The sequence below is a fragment of the Mytilus californianus genome, unplaced genomic scaffold (assembly GCF_021869535.1).
Source record: "Mytilus californianus isolate M0D057914Y unplaced genomic scaffold, xbMytCali1.0.p SCAF_4, whole genome shotgun sequence".
In the NCBI taxonomy this organism is placed as follows: Eukaryota; Metazoa; Mollusca; class Bivalvia; order Mytilida; family Mytilidae; genus Mytilus; species Mytilus californianus.
The window spans coordinates 98969873-98993653 of NW_026262690.1; the positions used below are offsets into that span (position 1 = coordinate 98969873).

Genomic DNA, 23781 nt, shown 5'->3' on the forward strand with positions numbered 1-23781 from the left:
ATGGTCCTAACAGTTAAGGAATTAGGGGCCAAAAAGGGGCCCAAATAAGCATTTTTCTAGTTTCCAGACAATAACTTGTGGAAAGGTGTATGGATCTCTATGAAATTAGACCACAAGTTTCCATTCCACAAAGGGATGGTTATGATTGGCTTTGGGGGGTTATGGCTCAAACCGTTTAGGAATAAGGGGCAAAAAAGGGGGAAAACAAGGGTTTCCTGGGTAATGGACAATTACTTAAAAGTATTTCAGATTTCAGAAATTAAAAAGAAAATTTCTTCAAATATTTATTTTTTTTGGGGGGTGGGGGTCAATTCGCAACAGCATAGTGTATTGCACAAAAGCAAAAATTGAATATAAATTCAAATCATATAACCAATTCTAAGTTCTTTGACTACAGTTATTCTGTGTCAGAAACCTATTATGTGTCAAATATTTAATTACAATCCAAATTCAGACCTGTATCAAGCGCGAATATTGTGTCCATTTTTGCCCCAACTGTTCAGGGTTGGACCTCTGCGGTCGTATCCAGCTGCTCTCGGTGAAGCAATTTATTACGTCATGCCAGCTAATAAATTGGACCTCGTTATTTTAATAGTATAGATGAAACTAACAAAGTCTATGTGAATATGAAAATTTCAAACTGCTAATTTTTCTTTGTTTTTTTATCAAATATTTCTGGTAATTAGTCAAACATATAACCATGTTAAACTCTTCAATTTCTGAAAATTTCAGGTGGCTAACTGTGGTTTATTCAGAAATATATGCGCCCCCCCCCCCCCCAAACAACTTTTAAACTGCAATATATCTAAAACGCTAAAGAAACCCAACTTGCCTTGTTTTATTAGTCCCCTACCAACGAAGTCGAAGGGGACTTTAGGCTTGCACTCTGTCTGTCTGTCTGTCTATCCGTCAGACCAGCAAATCAGTTTTCCACACTTTTTTTCTTCGTGCTTGAAGATATTGATTTGATATTTGATATATTGTTTTATCATGACAAGTTACAGATCAAGTTTGAATTTTGTTACGGTCTGATAATTTTGTGCAGAGTTGTGGTCCTTGGACATAGAAAATTCACTCAAATATTCAGTTTTCCGCACTTTTTTTCGTCATGCTTGAAAATATTGATTTAATTATTGGTACATTGTTTTATCATGACAAGTTACAGATCAAATTCGAATTTTGTTCTGGTCTGATGATTTTGTGCAGAGTTATGGTCCTTGGACTAAGAAAATTCACTCAAAGAATCAGTTTTCCACACTTTTTTTCGTCATGCTTGAAGATATTGATTTGATAATTGGTATATAGTTTTATCATGACAAGTTACAGACCAAGTTCGAATTTTGTTCCGGTCTGATGATTTTGTGCAGAGATATGGTCCTTGGACTTAGAAAATTCACTTAAATAATCAGTTTTCCACACTTTTTTTCGTCATGCTTGAAGATATTGACTTGATATTTGTTATATAGTTTACACCATGACAAGTTATAGATCAAGTTAGCATTTTGTTCCAGTACAATTAATTTTTAACCGGTAGGGGACTATGTATTGCCATGCAATACTCTCAGAATGCTTGTTAATTTTATATTTTCATTGTGTCATAGATCAAATTGATTCGTTCAGTGTATGTTCACTTGTTTTTGTTAATATGTCTTTTGATTGAGTTAAGCCATTTAATTGATATTTTATAGTGTGTCTTTCTATGTTGTGATGTTACACTATTGTTTCAGGTAGGGTGAAGGTTGGCGCCTATTAAAACGTTTAAACCCGCTGCATTTGTTTGCACCTGTCATAAGTCAGGAACCTGATGTTCAGTGGTTGTCGTTTGTTGATGTGGTTCATAAATGTTTCTCCTTTCTCATTTTTTGTCGAGCCTGCGACTTTTGTCGCAAAAGCGAGACACAGCGATCCTACATTACGTCGTCGTCGGCACCGGCGGCGTCCACAAATATTCACTCTGTGGTTAAAGTTTTTTAAATTTTAATAACTTTCTTAAACTATCCTGGATTTGTACCAAACTTGGACAGAAGCTTGTTTATGATCAAAAGCTAGTATCCAGAAGTAAATTTTGTAAAAAAAAATCCTTTTTTTCCGTATTTTACTTATGAATGGACTTAGTTTTTCTGCCAGTTAACATTACATTCACTCTGTGGTTAAAGTTTTTTTAAATTTTAATAACTTTCTTAAACTATCCTGCATTTGTACCAAACTTGGACAGAAGCTTGTTTATGATCAAAAGCTAGTATCTAGAAGGAAATTTTGTAAAAATATATTTCTTGTTTTTCCGTATATTACTTATAAATGGACTTAGTTTTTCTGTCAGTTAACATTACATTCACTATGTGGTTAAAGTTTTTAAAATTTTAATAACTTTCGTAAACTATCCTGGATTTGTACCAAACTTGGACAGAAGCTTGTTTATGATCAAAAGCTAGTATCTAGAAGGAAATTTTGTAAAAATATATTTCCTGTTTTTCCGTATATTACTTATAAATGGACTGAGTTTTTCTTCCAGTTAACATTACATACAGTCTGTAAAAGTTTTTAAAACATTTATTAGATTCATAAACCATTCTGGATTTTTACCAAACTTGGACAGAAGCTTCTTACAATCATAAGATAGTATTTATAAGAAAATTAAAAAAAAAAAATTCCCCATTTTTAGCTCACCTGGCCCGAAGGGCCAAGTGAGCTTTTCTCATCACTTGGCGTCCGTCGTCCGTCGTCCGTCGTCCGTCGTCGTCGTCGTCGTCGTCGTCGTCGTCGTCCATCGTCGTTAGCTTTTACAAAAATCTCAGCTGAAACTACTGGGCCAAATTTAACCAAACTTGGCCACAATCATCATTAGGGTATCTAGTTTAAAAAATGTGTCCGATGACTCCGCCAACCAACCAAAATGGACGCCATGGCTAAAAATAGAACATATGGGGTAAAATGTAGATTTTGGCTTATATCTCTGAAACCAAAGCATTTAGAGTAAATCTGACAAAGGTAAAACTGATTATCAGGTCAAGATCTATCTGCATTGAGATTTTCAGACAAATTTGACAACCCGTTGTTGGGTTGCTGCCCATGAATTGGTAATTTTAAGGAAATTTTGCAGTTTTTATACGACCGCAAAAATTTAAAATTTTTGGCCGTATATTGGTATGACGTTGGCGTCGTCGTCGTCGTCGTCGTCGTCGTCGTCGTCGTTGTCGTCGTCGTCGTCGTCCGGCGTCGTCGTCGTCGTCCGAAGACACATTGGTTTTCGCACTCTAACTTTAGTTTAAGTGAATGGATCTCCATGAAATTTTACCATAAGGTTCAATACCACAAAAGGAAGGTTGTGATTGATTTTGGGGGTTATGGTACCAACAGTTAAGGAATTAGGGGCCAAAAAGGGGCCAAAATAAGCATTTTTGTAACTTCCAGACATTACTTGTGTGTTAGTGTATGGATCTCTCTGACATTGTACCACAAGGTTCCATATCACAAAGGGAAGGCTGGGATTGATTTTGGGGGTAATTGCCTCAAAATTTTAGGAATTAGGGACCAAAAAAGGGGCAAAAAACAAGCATTTTTCTAGTTTCATGATAATAACTTGTGTGTAAGTGTATGGATCTTTCTGAAATTGAACTACAAGGTTCCATATCACAAAGGGAAAGCTGGAATTGAGTTTGGGGGTAATTGCCCAAAACGTTTAGGAATAAGGGGCCAAAAAGGGGCCAAAAATAGCATTTTTCTAGTTTCCAGACAATTACTTTTGTTCAAGTGTATGGATCTCCCTGAAATTGTACTGCAAGGTACCATACCACAAAGGGAAGGCTGGGATTGATTTTGGGGGTAATTGCCTCAAATTTTTAGGAATTAGGGGCCAAAAAAAGGGGCAAAAAACAAGCATTTTTCTAGTTTCATGATACTAACTTGTGTGTAAGTGTATGGATCCTTCTGAAATTGAACTACAAGGTTTCATATCACAAAGGGAAAGCTGGAATTGAGTTTGGGGGTAATTGCCCAAAACGTTTAGGAATAAGGGGCCAAAAAGGGGCCAAAAATAGCATTTTTCTAGTTTCCAGACAATTACTTGTGTTCAAGCGTATGGATATCCCTGAAATTGTACTGCAAGGTACCATACCACAAAAGGGAAGGCTGGGATTGATTATTGGGGTAATTGCCTCAAAATTTTAGGAATTAGGGACCAAAAAGGGGAAAAAAAACAAGCATTTTTCTAGTTTCAGGACAATAACTTGTGTGTAAGTGTATGGATCTTTATGAAATTGTACTACAAGGTTCCATATCACAAGAGGAAAGCTGGGTTTGAGGTTGGGGGTAATTGCCCTAAACGTTTAGGAATTTGGGGCCAAAAAGGGGCCTAAAAACAAGCATTTTTCTAGTTTCCAGACAATAACTTGTGTTCAAGTGTATGGATCTCTCTGAAATTGTACTGCAAGGTACCATACCACAAAGGGAAGGCTGGGATTGAGTTTGGGGGTGATGAATCATAAGGGGGTTCAAAAATTTTAGGGGAGGGATTTTTTTTTTCTTTAAAATTTTCCATTTTATAAATGGGTTATTTCTGATTTATATATAAAAGCAAATAATAATGATATGGTTTGAATAGGTAAATTAAAAAATTTTAAGTTCTTAGATCACATTCATTCTGTGTCAGAAACCTATGCTGTGTCAAATATTTAATCACAATCCAAATTCAGTGCTGTATCAAGCTTGAATGTTGTGTCCATACTTGCCCCAACTGTTCAGGGTTCGACCTCTGCGGTCGTATCAAGCTGCGCCCAGCGGATCATTTTATTGGTTATTATCTTGAATATTATTATAGATAGAGATAAACTGTAAACAGCAATAATGTTCAGCAAAGTAAGATCTACAAATAAGTCATCATGACCAAAATTGCCAGTCGACCCCTTTAGGAGTTATTGCCCTTTATAGTAAATTTTTAACAATTTTTCGTAAATTTTTGTAATCTTTTACAAAAATCTTCTTCTCTGAAACTACTGAGACAAATTTAACCATACTTGGCCTTAATCATTATTAGGGTATCTAGTTTTAAAAAATTTGTCCGATGACCTCGCCTTCTAACCATCATGGCCGACATGGTTAAAAATAGAACGTAGGGGTAAAATGCAGTTTTTGGTTTATATCTCTGAAACTAAAGCATTTAGAGCAAATCTGACAGGTGGCAAAAATGTTCATCAGATTTAGATTTATCTGCCCTGAAATTTTCGGACGAATCCGACAACCTGTTGTTGGGTTGCTGCCCCTGAGGTAGTTATTTTACAGAAATTTTGCAGTTTTTTGTTATTATCTTGGATATTATTATAACATCTTTTATCTAGTACTATTAATTATGATTTTAACCTTATTTTACATTATTTCCAAAGCATCAGTAAATACAGGTGAGCGACACAGGCTCTTGAAAGCCTCTAGTTGTTGAGCCTGTGACTAGCAGCAAAAGTAGGCGAGACACTGGGTTCCGCGGAACCCTTACGAATTTTTATATAGATTAGACCGTTGGTTTTCCTGTTTGAATGGTTTTACACTAGTCATTTTTGGGGCCCTTTATAGCTTGCTGTTCGGTGTGAGCCAAGGCTCCGTGTTGAAGGCCGTACTTTGACCTATAATGGTTTACTTTTACAAATTGTGACTTGGATGGAGAGTTGTCTCATTGGCACTCATACCACATCTTCTTATATTTATTGAGAACAGGAAGTTGTAGAGACATGGGACTACCAGCATTCAACTCAGGACTACTTGACCTTTCAAAAGGTCACAAGGTCAAGATGAAATTTCCTCATGACCTTGACATTGACCTCAAATTGAAGGTCTTAAAATACTGATCATTTTTGCAGTTTATAGTAGGTTGATATCTGTTACCTGTTCATAGATATACACAAAAAAAACTACTTTAAAAAATTATCTCCTCGTAACTTTTGAACGGATGGTCGGACAGTTTTGGTCTTAATGTATAGCTCTTCGAGAGGAACTTTTTATACGATGTGTGTATGCAGCTATCTCTTAACGTTTTCTTAACATTGAAGCTTGAACTTGAAGCGTTAAATTTTTTTGCACTCTATGACCTTTGACCTTGGGTGCAAATGAAAGGTCACATGAACTAAAGATTATTGGAGAAGGTCCCATGTCTCTACGACTTTCGGTTCTCGAAATATACTTTTTCAAAAATTGTGTTTACTATTTCAAGGAAAATAACTCTTATAAGGGTTGATAACAAAAATAATTGTTTATTTTTATTGATATTGCCATCTGTTCCTGTTCGTGTTGCCATTTTCAGATAGATTCTATCTGTAACAATTTTAAAGATATATGCAAATACAAGAAATTGTTTCAAGGGGATGATGAAATCCTACGCATCTTGTAATACTTCATGATGAGATCTACCTATTGTCCAAATAAGGTCATGGTATCTACAAAAACAACGAGGGGGCCAAGTCGGAAAAAAAAACAATAAAAGGGAGATAACTTCTAAAGGGGATGATTAAATCCTCCCACACAGGTTCATCTGGTAATACTTCATGATATATCGATGGTCCAAATTTGATCATGATAACTTCAATAGAAACGGGGGGAGGCCATGTCAAAAATATTTTGGAAGAAAAAAAACATTAGAAAAACAATAAGGTCTTTCCTCACGTAGGGGAAAGACCTAAAAAACAATAAGGTCTTTCCCAACGTAGTGGAAAGACCTTAAATATAGCTTTCGTTAGTCGATTAATACCTTTTCTCGTCGGCTTTAACTAGGGTTGAAACACAGTACATGATGATGTATGGTGGCAAGTAGATGGGTTTACCTTGCAGATCAGCTGGGGTTTTTTTTTTTTGTCTGTCCTAAAGGATGATAGTTTTACTTATCATGCCGTCACATCAAATATATATATGTATTTAAAAGTCTAAAGATTTGCGCAACGGTACTAATATAAGATGGTAATGTAAATTATTGACACTGTCAAAGGCTTTTTGTTCAGCAGAAATATTTGTCAACACGATTTTTATAATATCATCTTCGTATATTACCATTTTATATTAGTACGGTTGCACAAATCTTTAGACCTTTATAATTGTTTTATTATGTTTACGCAGTATCGCCTTTTCCTGACGATTCGGTACATATTAAATTTGCTGGTTGGTCTTTTTGTCCCCCGCGCAATGCGTTGCGGGGGGGACATAGAAATACCGGGCGTCCGTCCGTCCGGTCTTGTAAGCGTTCTCACATGTACACAATTCTTGGCAGATTTTTATAAATCTTATATTATAGGTTTATATCAGCAATGTCTCGGACGAGTTCAAAAAAAATCAGTGCAGATCAATAATTTTTAAAAGGGTTATGCCCCTTGGAAACATTAATTATATGAAAAATTGCATCGTTAGCACTCTCATGTGTACAATTCTTGCCAGATTTTTATGAAACTTGATATTGTAGCTTTATATCAGCAATGTCTCGGACGAGTTCGAAAATCAGTGCCGATCAATAATTTTTAAAAGAGTTATGCCCCTTGGAAACATTAGTTATATGAAAAATTGCATCGTTAGCACTCTCATGTGTACAATTCTTGCCAGATTTTTATGAAACTTATATTGTAGATTAATATCAGTAATGTTTCGGACGAGTTTAAAAATAAATGCCGAGCAATGATTTTAAAAAGAGTTATGCCCCTTCGAAACATTAATTATGTGCAAAATTGCAATGTTAGCGCTCTCATGTGTACAATTCTTGCCAGATTTTTATCAAAAGTATAGCATAGGTTTATATCAGCAATGTCTCAGTCGAGTTTGAAAATCAGTGCCGATCAATTATTTTAAAAAGAGTTATGCCGCATGGAAACATTAAGTATGTGCGTCAGATTTTATAGACAGTGTGTTGTCGTATCTATCAAAGACATCAACAAGTATAGCAGCATTGGCAATGACAAAGACTTCAATTTTCCAGTGGCTGCGATGGCATCACCTGTAAAAAGATCAGAGCTAAACACTTTTATAACCTCTCTTGGTCACGCTGCGCCTGAAATGTAGTTTAGCTGACTTTATAACTGATTACTTTTCTCTGAAGTTTGGCAGACGAATACGTATCGGAGACATTCTAGGGCAAAAGGACAAGGTACGATAAGGGGCGTTTTTGGCCCCCTCTCCAAATAAATATATACTAATATAATTGATGGTCTTAGTATAGAAACTTGAAAAGATAATTATTTTATTGTTTGTCCAAGAAGAACTTGAAGTCACAAATGAAAAGTCCCTTTGATCTCGTTTACGATGTGCTTGAAAACAACCTGGCAACAGAAATGTTGCCTAGCAACGGTTAAAAAATGAGTGTTTTCTCCCTCTGAATATGCCTTTAGCAGTTGTTTGAAGATTTTTCTTTTCCATATGGTGTTTCATTTCCATATACTCTCATATACATCTTTATTCTGAACAAATTTCTTATTTAACACAAATTTTGCTTAGCAACGCCCCAAAAAAATGTTGGAAATTAAAGACAACTACAAATCAATTAGTCTTTTTATTAGACAAATTAAATTAAATGTAATGAAGATTGTCTGTTGATAAACAACTTTTAGTTAGAAATGAAAAGTTAGTTCAATTGTAGTTCACTTGATGCTTATCAACAAATTTGCTACATAATGCATAGCAACCGTTCAAAAATGAGTTCTTAATGTCATCTGAAGTATGAATTTAGTAATTTTGGAAGAATGTACTTTATCATATGGTGTAACACTATAATACAAACATCTAGAGTATCATTAATCTTTTTTTGACGAATTCCATATCGAGCATAGAAACTCGCATGTTGGTTAGCAACAGCAAACATTTTTTTTTAAAATTAAAGACAACTTCAAAACCTATGTTTCAATGGGAAGGTCTTTTCATGAAAACAAGAACATAAAGGATTTAATAATTAGGGATGGGTCTGAACAGTTTTTAAAGATATTTAACAGTTAATGAAATGAAAGAGACGTGGCTTGTACCACAAACAGACCTCGTCTGGAATAAAATGTCTAATACAGGCAATATTTAATATGATGTAGGGGTGGGGATGTGAATGTGTCCCTAGGTAAAAAAAACCTATGATGAATTAGAAATGATTTATCAAGGCAATGGGTTGGGATATAAACCATTTTGGAGATAATTTACGATTCATTATATAACGGGATTTTGACCTCAATGAATTATTCCTTCAGTGTAGTAAAAAGAAATTGATATAGCTTGTAAGAATATATATGTTTTTAGGGTTGGACATTTAAAACTCGATTATTTTACATTGAAAGTCAAAGGTCAAGAACAAAACATCAATTATTTTTACCTTGAGATCAACGGTAAAGGTCATAATGATACTAAACTCATATCTCATGGCTATACACTTTATGCCAAATATCATAAGTCAACGTCAAAAAATTAAATAAGTGTCGGCTCGGGCAAGTGTGTATGACTTGTGGTGTATGCCCTTATATTTTTTAATTATGGGTTGTTTGCCTGTGAGTTGTCTCATTGGCACTCATACCACATCTTCTTATATCTATTTACTGCAGGGTTTGTTGCTCGTGCTGTGTGGATGCAGTAAAATGTGTCCCCGTGCTTGTGGTGTATGCCCTTATATTTTTTAATTATGGGTTGTTCGCCTGTGAGTTGTCTCATTGGCACTCATATCACATCTTCTTATATCTATTTACTGCAGGGTTTGTTGCTCGTGCTGTGTGAATGCAGTAGAATGTGTCCCCGTGCTTGTGGTGTATGCCCTTATATTTTTTGATTATGGGTTGTTTGCCTGTGAGTTGTCTCATTGGCACTCATACCACATCTTCTTATATCTATGAGAATAAAATCCATAAAAAGAAGAAGAATACTTAAGTTAAGCATAATGTATCCATTCATTTCTTCTTGGAAGCCAGGGAAACATGATAAAGAAAAGTGAGAGCTGAGTACTGAATAAAATGCTGTTTCTTTCACGATGAAATGAAATATGGAACGATTTTTTTATCTGTAATTATGATGTGGATACTGGCAATGACGAAAAATGGTTTCTCTTTTTTCCTGTCGTTGTCGATTGATTCGTGAAATATCATGTAAAATTCATAGTTGGTGTTTATTTTGCATTTTGTATTTTGGGGTTGTGTTTTTGTGTTTTTATAATTTGTTTATCAAAATGATCAATTATACTTGGACATGTAAGTTACTAATAAGAGTTTATGAATGCAGAAGTCAATTCTTTGGGTGGATGCGTATGTTTAAGCGAGGATTTATACTAATAAGAAGAATTCTTACTATATAAGCACCCTTCATTTAAGTCATTGTACAATTAAATAAATAGAATAAATGAATTAAAACGATTCAAAATCTTGTCAAAACTGACTGCACATTTAATGTTTTATCAAAACGCACAATTTTTAAAGTTGTAATAGAATGATATTTGGTTATCTCATCTTTTTTATTATCAATAATTACATTACACGTTTGTCTCATAAGATTTTGATTGGATGACAATAATTGAGAGGCATTTCAAAATCAGACGTTATTTCCATAAAAATGCAACATTTATGACAGCACGTACTTTCCTTAACAACGTCACAAGAATGCATAGGAAAACAAACGAAACAGTTGATAAAACTCTTAATTTCATGGTTGTAGCATTTAAATGTAATAATGGTTTGAATGCCTCTTTTGTAACCTCCGCGCTTCATCCAAAATGTGCTTCGGTCATCGCTTTAACACCCCAGTAACAAAAAGAAGTATTTGATTCTTAATAAGTCCACTAATTATATGCGCATAAACATACAGCTAAGAATAAAAGTGATGATATGTTTAGTATTTTTTTCAAAGTTTGAAATATAAAACATTTATAATCACATTTGTCTATTGCAGTTAATTTGCCAATATTAAATATTCTTCGTTTAAAACACCATGCACATTTTGGTGCACAGCTTCGCTTGGTTGTCATTTTCCCACTAAGCGTAAAACTCATGAGACAAACACCACCTCGGTTGTCTCGTGGAAGCGTCTTCTCCTCGAGTGTCGTATATCGTGGGTTCTTACCCCGGCCGGGACTTTAAAATTTGTATTTGCTGATTTTCCGTATCACTTGGCATTAAGGGATAAGATCAAAGACTAGTTGGGTCGAAGTCAGAATATATAGTGTCCAGTTAGGGTGGTATGTCTTCCTGCGGACAGTAACCTTATGAGCTACCACATTAAAAATAGTGACACAAACAATCCATGCAGTAACACGCTGTGCAGGAGTCAGCACTTCTGTGTTAACATTGAACAACTTTTATTTGATCACACAGACACAATACATACGTGGAACAAGAGGAAACATGAATTATCATTGATATGGTCAAATTTATAAATTAACAGTTTACAAAACTTTGAATTGTTTGACAAACTACGAATTTTCTATTCAGGAATAGATAACCTTAGCTGTATTTGGCAAAACGTTTCGGAATCTTGAGCCTTTTGTGGTCTTATGACTTTTTTAATCGACCTTTTGTACACGAAACACACGGCTTGCGTACAAAATTACAAGCATGATATCTTTGACTATGATGTGTTTTTTCCTTTGATATTCAATATTCGGTTTTTTTTTCTTTGACGTGTTAATATCTGATTAAAAAATAAAACGAATCTTTTATTTATTTCAATATGATTAAAGTCATTACAGTACTGCAATTTAAGAGGAGATATATGATTGAATGTTGTTTTCTGGCCGTCCAGTGGCAAATACTTCACGCATATTTATGACGGAAAGTAATGTAGAGAATAATTTTCAGACAAGAAATACGTAGTGGCACGCGTTGTCGTTGAAAAAGAGCGACAGGAAGGCTGGGGACAATTATAAATCATAAGTCCAATAAATACAAACAACACTATGACCAAAAAATTACTCAACATACACAATAGTGTTGGAGAGTTTGGTTTGATCTGTATTACTATTACACTTACACAATTAAATAATTAAAATTGTCACATGGTGTCTCCTTATGTCGTATGAATTACAATGTATGTTATTATTCACAGTTCTGTACTTTATTTTCGCCATCCGTAATGATTGCCTAAAATGTTAACTTGGCATGCCATACTTGATAGAAATGCGGTTGTGAAAGAAAGCACTTTTCCCAAAAGCGTCAACGGACATTAATGCATTCTGAACAGGGCGACGATTTCGTCATTTATAAAACAAAATACGTGTTTCTGAAGGGTAAAGTTGTATTAAAATTCAATGTTTACACCAATATCGATCTGTTGAGTTTAGAATTTATATTCAAAATATGTTTTTGTTTAGAATACACCATTCCACGGAGATTACATGCTTAACAACTCTTTGCAGTTTTTACGCTACAAAAGACATATTTATGCTTCGACATGCCAATCCACAATTAACGTCTGTGTCACAGTGCTCTAAATATTGTAATTTAGTCTAAAAGGAACTGTTTGAGTATGCACCATTTATTAAATAACTTTGGTTTCAATTACATTCCCAAAATTTCTCTGAAGTTTGTCACAGTTCCTTCTGATTTTGTGTCAAAACTCGACGGTCTGCTAAAATTTCATTTTAAATTCATACAATAATAAATACAGGGATATCCTGTGTTCCTTTTTCGTAGATATAAAATTTACGTCATAAAGAAACAAGCCATTATAGCACGAAGAAAAGTCTGTCGTCGGATTCAGTGAATACCGGAAATCATCTCCGGTCCGCAGTTCGTTTAAATATTTCGATGATATGAAAACTACGACAATTTTTTTCACCTTTTTTTAATTTTTAACGAGCCTCCTCATGGGGTTTTTGAAAGTATTATAATTTATGGCATATCTCTTTAATTTGAACGAAAATTGGGGGCCGTTCTCTGATGCTTATCGTACCTTGTCCTTTATCGGTAGGTGTCGAGAATGTGCAACATAAAAACAACCTTCGTATGGAAACACAGGTCGTCATTAACAGTTGTAATAAAAGACTTACAGGCAAGTTCATGCTCAGATTCCTCTGTATCTGTATTGCCCGATTGCACAGGTGTTAATTTCAATATATGCTTCTTAATGCATGCTGATTGGTAGACCACATATTAGTGGGACTATAGGTTTGCACTCAGTCCGTCTGTCTGTCCATCCGTCAGTCCGGCAAATCAATGTTCCACTTTTTTCTTCGTGCTTGAAGATAATGATTTGATATTTGGTATATAGTTTAAATTGACCAGTTACAGATCAAGTTTGAATTTTGTTCTGGTCTGATATTTATGATATATTTGGGCAGAGTTATGGTCCTTGGACTTCGAAAATTCACGCATGTAATCAGTTTTCCGCACTTTTTTTCTTCATGCTTGAAGATATTGATTTGGTATTTGGTATATAGTTTTACCATGACACGTTACAGATCAAGTTTGAATTTTGTTCCGGTCGGATGATTTTGTGCAGAGTTATGGTCATTGGACTTAGAAAATTCATGCAAGTAATCAGTTTTCTGCATTTTTTTTTATCATGCTTGAAGATATTGATTTAATATTTGGTATATAGTTTTACCATGACCAGTTACAGATCAAATTTGAATTTTGTTCGGAGTTTTCCCTATTTTTTGTTTGTTATACTTGAAGATATTGATTTGATATTTGGTAAAAAGTTTTACCATTACAAGTTACAGATCAAGTTTGATTTGTGTTTAGTTCGGATGATTATTTTGCAGAGTTATGGTCCTCGGACTTAGAAAATTCACGCACATAATCAGTTTTCCATACTTTTTATCGTAATGCTTGAAGAAGTTGATTTGATATTTGTTATATAGTTTACACCATGACAAGTTATAGATCAAGTTAGCATTTTGTTCCAGTACAAATTTTTAACTTCATTCCTTTTTTTTTCGGGACTTTGTATAGGAATAAACTTTAAAAGGATTACCAAAAGTAGCCATTATCTGGGAAAAAAAATCTTATCACAAGGATTCGGTTAAACAATTATAAAAAGTCAAACTTTAAGCAACAAAAACATCTTATGAACAGAAAATAAAACAAATCAACAACGACATGTGCTAAAAACACACTTCAACCACTCAAAAATATAAAAGAAAAATCACAGATCATGTAAAAGATTACCTCGAAACTATCAAATTAACTGTTGAACAAAGTTACCTTGAACTTGATTAATGAGTACTATAAAATTGGAGCTGATTGACCGTTTTTATGTTCGTAATGAAAAAAGAGGCATGAGAGAGTTTTGATTTCTGTGTTTTTAACAAAACTATTCAGAGTTTAACCATTTAAATTGGCATGCAGTAACTCAATATATTTTTGTCACTCAAACATAAAATACTGTTTTCGAATCATATAATATTTTCTTGTTTTCAAAGATAAATGCCGTAAATTCCTCACTAAAGTACTGCCGACTATCAGTTATAAAATTGTGTTCAAGAATGGTATTTTATATATGTTTTCAGCATTCCGAGGACCCTTGATGATATGTGCATCGAAAATATTTACAAAGAGAGCCTGGCCCTGAACAAAACATTCATTTTTTATACGACCGCAAAAATTTTGAGGTCGTATAATGTTATGACGTTGTCAGTGTCGTCGTTGTCATTTGGTTTCCAGACAGTAACTTGACTAAAGGTGTATGGATCTCTATGAAATTGTACCACTAGGTTCCATACCACTAAAGGAAGGTTGGGATTGATTTTGGGGGTAATAGTCTTTATTGTTAATGAATAAGGGTCCAACAAGGGGCAAAAACAAGCATGTTTCTTGTTTCAGGACAATAACTTGCCGATCAACTATTTTTATACGACCGCAAAAATTTTGCGGTCGTATAATGTTGTGGCGTCGTCGTCCGAAGACATTTGGGTTTCAGACAATAACTTAAGTATAAGTGTATGGATCTCTTTGAAATTGTACCACAAGGTTCCATCCTCAAAAGGAAGGTTGGGATTAATTTTGGGGGTGTATGGCCCTTTCCGTTTAGGAAAAAGGGGCCAAACCAATACTTCTCTAATACTTTGTATAAATTACTTATTTCTTGATCAATTTCAATGGGGTTTAATTCAAAGTCTTGTATTCTTAGGGTTCTTAAATATGCTGAATCTGACTGTGTATTTTGATTTTAGATTTTGGGACCCGTTTTTAAATTGGTCCACATTGAGGTCCAAATGGTCCAAAATTTTACTTTGTTTGATTTCATTTGTTTAGCTAGCTTTAACCACCATTTTCTACATAAGGAAATGCCTACATACCAAGTCAGGAATATGACAGTTGTTTTCCATTCGTTTGATGTGTTTGAGCTTTTGATTTTGCCATTTGATAAAGGATTTTCCGTTTTGAATTTTGCTTGGAGTTCGGTATTTTTTTTATATAACTTTTTTTCATAAAAAAAATGAAGTATTTTGGTTCTTTAATGTGGCGAATCTAACGTGTATTTAGATTTTTAATTTTAGGGCCCGTTTTCAAATTAGTCCACATTAAGGTCCAAAGGGTCCAAAATTAAACTTTGTTTGATTTCCACGAAAATTGAAACTGGGGGGTCTTTGATATGCTGAATCCGTGTATTTAGATTTTTGATTTTGGGCCCGGATTATTTATATATTATTTATATAATTATGTATAACTATAGTTTAAAATTTACTGTTCATTATTAGATATTTTGAAAATGTTGAAAGGTAAGATTATAGATTTTTAAAGACTTTGTATTTTTGATGAATGATATTTTGGAAAAAAAAATTTCATTTTATTTTTGTAATTTTTTGAAGAAAATTCGTAGTTGGTTTGTTTGTTATTCTGTATAAATTAATTTTCAGAATGTTATATATAGATAATTTAGCTAATCTGCAATCAATTCCATCCTCATGCCTAATATATTATGTACTGTGTTACAAATCTAGATTCTACAGACGAGGAAAGGTAACACTAGGCCACCGAAAGCTGAATTTTTAGTTCAGTCTAGGTGGCCGAGTAGTCTAGAGCGCTGGACACAGTGCAGGCGGTGTTGTCTCGATATCTCGAATCCCGGCTAGGGAAGAACAAAATTTTTTTTCTGCAAATTTGCAGATTTAACATTGTTGTGCTGATATTTAGAGTAATTATGTATATATATACTTATAATATAATTATTTCTGTGACTGCATCTTACATTAATTTGTTGGATCCTTTACAATAGATAATTCAGCTGATCTGTAACAATTCCATCTTCATGCCTTATATATCATGTATCTAGAAGGAAATTTTGTAAAAATATATTTCCTGTTTTTCCGTATATTACTTATAAATGGACTTAGTTTTTCTTCCAGTTAACATTACATACAGTCTGTAAAAGTTTTTAAAACATTTATTAGATTCATAAACCATTCTGGATTTTTACCAAACTTGGACAGAAGCTTCTTACAATCATAAGATAGTATTTATAAGAAAATTAAAAAAAAAAAATTCCCCATTTTTAGCTCACCTGGCCCGAAGGGCCAAGTGAGCTTTTCTCATCACTTGGCGTCCGTCGTCCGTCGTCCGTCGTCGTCGTCGTCGTCGTCGTCGTCGTCCGTCGTTGTTAGCTTTTTACAAAAATCTTCTCCTCTGAAACCACTGGGCCAAATTTAACCAAACTTGGCCACAATCATCATTAGGGTATCTAGTTTAAAGAATGTGTCCGATGACCCCGCCAACCAACCGAGATGGTCGCCATGGCTTAAAATAGGACATAGGGGTAAAATGTAGTTTTTGGCTTATATCTCTGAAACCAAAGCATTAAGAGTAAATCTGACATAGGGTAAAACTGATTATCAGGTCATGATCTATCTGACAACCTGTTGTTGGGTTGCTGCCCCTGAATTGGTAATTTTAAGGAAATTTTGCAGTTTTTGGTTATTATCTTGAATATTATTATAGATAGAGATAAACTGTAAACAGCAATAATGTTCAGCAAAGTAAGATCTACAAATAAGTCATCATGATCAAAATTTTCAGTCGACCCCTTTAGGAGTTATTGCCCTTAATAGTCATTTTTTTGTAAACTTTTGTAATCTTTTACAAAAATCTTCTTCTCTGAAACTACTGAGACAAATTTAACCATACTTGGCCATAATCATTATTAGGGTATCTAGTTTAAAAAATTTGTCCGATGACCCCGCCTTCCAACCATCATGGCCGACTTGGTTAAAAATAGAACATAGGGTTAAAATGCAGTTTTTGGTTTATATCTCTGAAACTAAAGCATTTAGAGCAAATCTGACAGGTGGCAAAAATGTTCATCAGATTTAGATTTATCTGCCCTGAAATTTTCAGACGAATCCAACAACCCGTTGTTGGGTTGCTGCCCCTGAGTTAGTAATTTTACAAAAATTTTGCAGTTTTTATTTGTTATTATCTTAGATATCATTATAATATCTAATATCTAATACTATTAATTATGATTTTAACCTTATTTTACATGATTTCCAAAGCATCAGTAAATACAGGTGATCGACACAGGCTCTTGAGAGCCTCTAGTTTTGGTCTTCTGGAAAATGTTGTTTGTGCTGTAATTAGACCCCTCTAACAAGAAATTTGTTTTGCATGCACACGTATAAAAATTGCGGTTTTTATCCAACGCAATCATAGGTTTGAACGTTGTTTTCAATTTAGACTGTTTATTTTTTTTCGTTTGGGCTTGTATTATATTTGCCTACGGGTTTATATGATCCGTTCATCCTATTTTGACTCCTCAAAATTCAAGAGTCTATCCTAAATTGAGGTAAATTGTATGGCTTTCCAAATACCGTTTCGATTCCTAACATCACTGAAGAGACATTAATTGTCGAAATCCGGATATGGTGTACAAAAACCTTTGCACCTTTTGTTTGCGGTATACCATCTTTTCCGCAAGTTTATTGTTTTCTGTTTAGTATTAAATTTATAATTAAGATCCATTTATTACATGGGGGGGGGGGCAAGGGGTTTAACTGTTATGCTGTTATGGGGTAATTTAACTCTTTGTTATCTGTTATTCTGAAAACATATTTGCTGTTAGCTGTTATTGTCTTATTCCTTGTTAGCTGTTATAGGACTATTATTTTTATTGTTATCTGTTATTGTGAGATTGTGTTTGCTGTTAACTGTTATGGGGGGGGGGGGGGGTAGGAGGGGTCCTGATCCCGAAATCCCGGGCTTAAAAACATGGAATCCCGAGGTCCCGAATTTAAAAAAATTTAAATCCCGACATCCCGAAATTCGAAAAAAGAATTCCCGGATCCCGAAAGGATCAATCCCGAAATCCCGAGCTTAAAAACACCCGATCCCGGAGTCCCGATAAAGGTCCTACCCCCTCTGTTATTGAAAATTGGAATGTTAGCATTTTGACAGCCAATCTTAAATAGAAATTGAAGATACTTGAACATTGTGACTTAGATGGAGAGTTGTCTCATTGCCCGTGGCACTCATACCACATCTACTTATATCTATTGTGGTCTTTCCACTGGTGATATGGAGGTCTCGCATTTGCAGAAGATTCCAGTACATCACATAAACATATTAAAAACAGTCGGGTCCAGGACCATTCCAGTATACATTATTACTATTCTTTGTAATAAATTCCATTGTCAGTGAACATGTTTTTAGATGTATAATTTTGTACAAATTATAATTCACTTATAACTTTTACAATAACTTATCGTATGGATTTTGTTATAAAAAAAGCATTGGTACACCGTATAGAATTTTAATTCAATGAGCACATAATAAACCTTATACTGCAATCAGCTATTTTACTATACAGATAAAGCTATACGTATAAACGTTAGCTTTATACGTCAATGACCTCAACTAACCTATTAGCCACGCCTACTTACCGGAACTACTGTATTTCATCAACAACGTCACGTCACAACCATGACAACGTGTAGTAACAATTGTCAAACTTTTGTAAATTTAAACTTGTTATGTCTTGAAATTCGTAATTTACATACCATATTTATTAAATATTATTAAATAAGTTTATTTTCTCTTTCTTATTCCTAAAAATGTCAATGTCTTATCGCCAGGACTTTATGAGTTACTACGCTTATAGGGAAATACCCAATAATGGTACCCCAAGAGGGAAATTCCAAACACTTTTTTTCAACAATAAATTTGTTACGTATTTTATTTTATTTTTTATATTTTTTATCGATTGCAGTATAAAGACAATATACGTATAGTGTCTTGAAATATGAAATTTATTTGTATTCGGCACGAAACAGGGGGAAATGCTCGGTAAACCTCGCATTTCCCCCCGTTTCTTAGCCTCATACAAATAAATTTCATATTTCAAGACACTATACGTATATTGTCTAATTATGTTGTACTGTTACACCACAGTCCAAGATTAGGGGAGGGTAGGTCGCCAACTAACATGTTTAACCCCGCCACACTCTGTATGTACCTGTCCCAAGTCAGGAGCCTGTAATTCAGTAGTTGTTATTTGTTGCTAAGTTTTTCGTTCATTATTTTGTAGATAAATTAGGCTATTAGTTTTCTCGTTTGAATTGTTTATCGTATGTCATTTCAAGGCCTTTTATATCTGACTATGCGGTATGGGTTTAGTCATAGTCGAAGGCGGTATGATGAGCTATAGTTGTTAATTTCTGTGTCTTTTTGTCTCTTTTGAAGAGTTGTCTCATTGGCAATCATACCACATCTCCTTTTATACTTATTTACAAAATACAAAAATAATTAGGTATCATTTGTTTGAATATGTGAGTGAAATATTGCCTTTGGGAATTACACATCTTTTGCTTTTAGCATTCACTTTTAGAAGTGCTACTCCTCCTCTTTGTATTTACACGAAAGAGAACCCTGACTATCAATTTTATAAAAGCTTTTTAACTGCTTCACATAGTGAAAGTTGAAGCTCAGAAACTGTTGCTGCAAATAAAGATGTGTCTTTAACAGCTTCAATTTAATTTCTCAACAAAATATCCTTTTAAAAATCCAACAGCTGTTCCAATGCCGTACCCAAATTCTCCATACTCCATAATTTCACATTAGATGCATGATTGGTGTTCACTTGGTGTCATCCAAATTGTCACTCGGACCAATTTCTATTCTGCTATCAGAATAGTCACTTGAGCCAATTTCTATTATATTATCATAATTAACTGTATGCATTACATTTCCTGTCTCCATCTGGGTATTTTTTGTTTTATAACTACATGAACTAAGGTTTATTATGCGGTCATTGAATAAAAATTCTATAGTGTGCATCAATGTTTTTTTCTATAACAAAATCCCCACGAGAAAATCGCTTTTTAGAAAAAAATGTTCTTAATATCAAATTAATATAAGGTGTCACTGGCTTCATTTTCTTGAAAAATTAAAAAAAAAAAGAAAACCACAAAAATTTATCTATCAAATGCTCTTGATTTTTAAATATTCCTTAAACAAAAACAGAAACTAGTAATTTTGTTCAGTTTGAAGTGAATTTAAGTAGAAATTTGTACATGGATTTTTTTGTACAAATTACAATTTGTATTTTTACAAATTACAATTGTACAAAGTAAAAATAAAAATAATAATTTGTACATTTTTTTGGTACAAATCATAATTTGCACAAAATCAAAACTTGTACACAATATATACAAAACGTGTTTCTGTTAAGGTCGTATGGACCTAGGCCTATCCTCATCAGGTATCCCTAGCCATATGTTTTCCTTTTTTGTAATATTAAGAATTGTTCGAATTTGAATTTTACGTATATATGGGGATGATGTTCCTTGTACCCCCATGCGTACATGTATATTAAATTCAAATCAATTATTAAAATAACAAAAAGGAAAACATATGGCCAAGGATACCTGATGAGGATCATAATTAAAATGAATATATATGTCTCTGTTAAGGCCTAGCTAGGTCCATACAACCAGTTATATAATAAGATCTACTGTATTGGTCCTTGACCGGACTGATTTTAAGATTTCATTTACTGTTATCTGTTATTGTCCCTTTTGAATTCCTTGTTATGTGTTTTAAGCCAAATCAGTTTACTGTTTTGCTGTTATTGGAACCCCCCTTGCCCCCCTTCTTACATCGGTGATCCGTTTATTTGGCAATCGCCATTGGCAGTCAGCAGGGTTTAAGAACATTTGTTGTTCGACCTGTTAGTCAAATGCGTTTTGTTAAAATATACTTTTACACTTTTTTTAGTCTTTTGGAAAATGTTGTTTGTGCTGTATTTAGACCCCTCTAACAAGACATTTGTTTTGCATGCACACGTATAATAATTGCGGTTTTTATCCAACGCAATCATAGGTTTGAACGTTGTTTTCAATTTAGACTGTTTGTATTTTTTCGTTTGGGTTTGTATTATATTTGCCTTCGGGTTTATATGATCCGTTCATCCTATTTTGACTCCTCAAAATTCAAGAGTCTATCCTAAATTGAGGTAAATTGTATGGCTTTCCAAATACCGTTTCGATTCCTAACATCACTGAAGAGACATTAATTGTCGAAATCCGGATATGGTGTACAAAAACCTTTGCACCTTTTGTTTGCGGTATACCATCTTTTCCGCAAGTTTATTGTTTTCTGTTTAGTATTAAATTTATAATTAAGATCCATTTATTACATCGGTGATCCGTTTATTTGGCAATCGCCAATGGCAGTCAGCAGGGTTTAAGAACATTTGTTGTTCGACCTGTTAGTCAAATGCGTTTTGTTAAAATATACTTTTTCACTTTTTCTGGTCTTTTGGAAAATGTTGTTTGTGCTGTATTTAGACCCCTCTAACAAGAAATTTTTGCATGCACACGTATAAAAATTGCGGTTTTTATCCAACGCAATCATAGGTTTGAATGTTGTTTTCAATTTAGACTGTTTATGCACACGTATAAAAATTGCGGTTTTTATCCAACGCAATCATAGGTTTGAACGTTGTTTTCAATTTAGACTGTTTATATATTATAAACAAGTCTAAATTGAAAACAACGTTCAAACCTATGGTTACGTTGGATAAAAACCGCAATTTTTATACGTGTGCATGCAAAACAAATTTCTTGTTAGAGGGGTCTAAATACAGCACAAACAAAATGTTCCAAAAGACCAAAAAATTATATATAAATATATATATATATATATATATATAATGTCTAGAAATAGCAACAATCAACATCCAATCTATTTAGGCGTGGATCAGTTTGTGAAAATAAACTGATACAGTTACTGAATTAAAATTATATAAATGTCTAAGAATATAACTTAAACACGCTAATTGATACATTAAAAAGTTCTATTAGATTTTAAATAGAAATACGCAATATTTCGCTAGACAAACTAGCTTCATCAGGCGTGTGCATCTCTCAAGGTGAAATCGGATGCATGACAAAAATATATATATATATATTTATTTGGATGAAGCGATCCGTGTATTTAGATTTTGGATATTGGACCATAATAGGTAAAAGTCCAATTTCAAAATTTTCAGTTCTTTGACTACATTCATTCTGTGTCAGAAACCTATGCTGGGTCAAATATTTAATCACAATCCAAAAATATAGCTGTATCAAGCTTGAATGTATCCATACTTGTCCCAACGGTTCATGTCATGTCATGTCATGGTTAATATAATAACATTTTGACATGAACATGTGTTCCTTGCGTTTTAGCTCACCTGGGCCGAAGGGCCAAGTGAGCTTTTCTCATCACTTGGCGTCCGTCGTCCGTCGTTGTCCGTCGTCGTTAACTTTTATAAAAATCTTCTCCTCTGAAACTACTGGGCCAAATTTAACCAAAATTAAGCGAACCCCTTTAAATTCTTAGCTAATTTTGTCCATTAATAAATAAATTAATTAAATTCTTGATGTATGTGGATATGCTGAATCTAACCGTGCATTTAGATTTTGGATATTGGACCATTATAGGTAAAAGTCCAATTTCAATTTTTTTTCAGTTCTTTGACCAAATTCATTCTGTGTCAGAAACCTATGCTGTGTCAAATATTTAATCACAATCCAAATTCAGATATGGATCAAGCTTGAATGTAGTGTCTATACTTGCCCCAACTGTTCATGGTTCGACCTCTACTGTCTTATCAAGCTGCGCCCCGCAGAGCATTTTATTAATGGAAAGTTGGAATGCATTAAGCGCTCCCAAGCCTACATTTCTCTTAAGAAATTCATCAAAAAAGTTTTAAAGATAAAAGATAATCTATTTATTATCCTTGGATATATGAAATATGTGCAACGCGGGGGACATTGGAATTCTGTTCTTTTATGTATATAACATTAATATCGGGTTAAAAAATCATAATCATAATGTATAACTTACCAGTACCAAAAGAAGCCTTTGATACAAACACAAGTATCAGATCTTAATTATTTGCTGTTATTTATTATCAATTCATTTGCTATTTTATATAATAAACAATGCACAAGATCTAATATTTAGTAGAATAGAGAATAGTAACGGGGGAATGTGTCAAAGAGACAACAACCCGACCAAAGAGCAGAAAACAGACCAAGGCCACCAATGGGTCTTCAACGCACCGAGAAAATCCCGCACCGGAGGCGGGCTTCAGCTGGCCCCTAAACAATAATGTATACTAGTTCAGCGAAATGGACGCCACACTAAACTACTAAACATACAAATGAACCAAAATTAAAAAACACACAAAAACAGACTAACAAAAGCTATAGAATCTTGACTTAGGACAGGCGCAAAAATGCGGCGGGTTAAACATGTTTTGTGAGACCTCAACTCTCCCCTATACCACTAGCCAATGTTGAATAAAAAAATATACCACAAAACGTACAGTAAAACCGAGTTTAAAGGAAGTCCGAGTCCGATGTTAGAATAGATAACAGTGTAT

General features: G+C 34.0%; 1 protein-coding gene and 1 long non-coding RNA gene across 3 annotated transcripts in view; one reads left to right on the plus strand and one right to left on the minus strand.

The window, feature by feature from the left end:
• Positions 1-568, minus strand: part of LOC127699042 (uncharacterized) — a 48812-nt gene extending 48244 nt beyond the window's left edge. Inside the window, exon 1 of the long non-coding RNA XR_007981039.1 lies at positions 416-568. This is a non-coding gene — a long non-coding RNA (uncharacterized LOC127699042). The remainder of the gene's footprint in view (positions 1-415) is intronic.
• Positions 1-23781, plus strand: part of LOC127698940 (acetyl-coenzyme A synthetase 2-like, mitochondrial) — a 345845-nt gene that overhangs the window by 317836 nt on the left and 4228 nt on the right. The gene's annotated exons all lie outside the window — the stretch shown is intronic.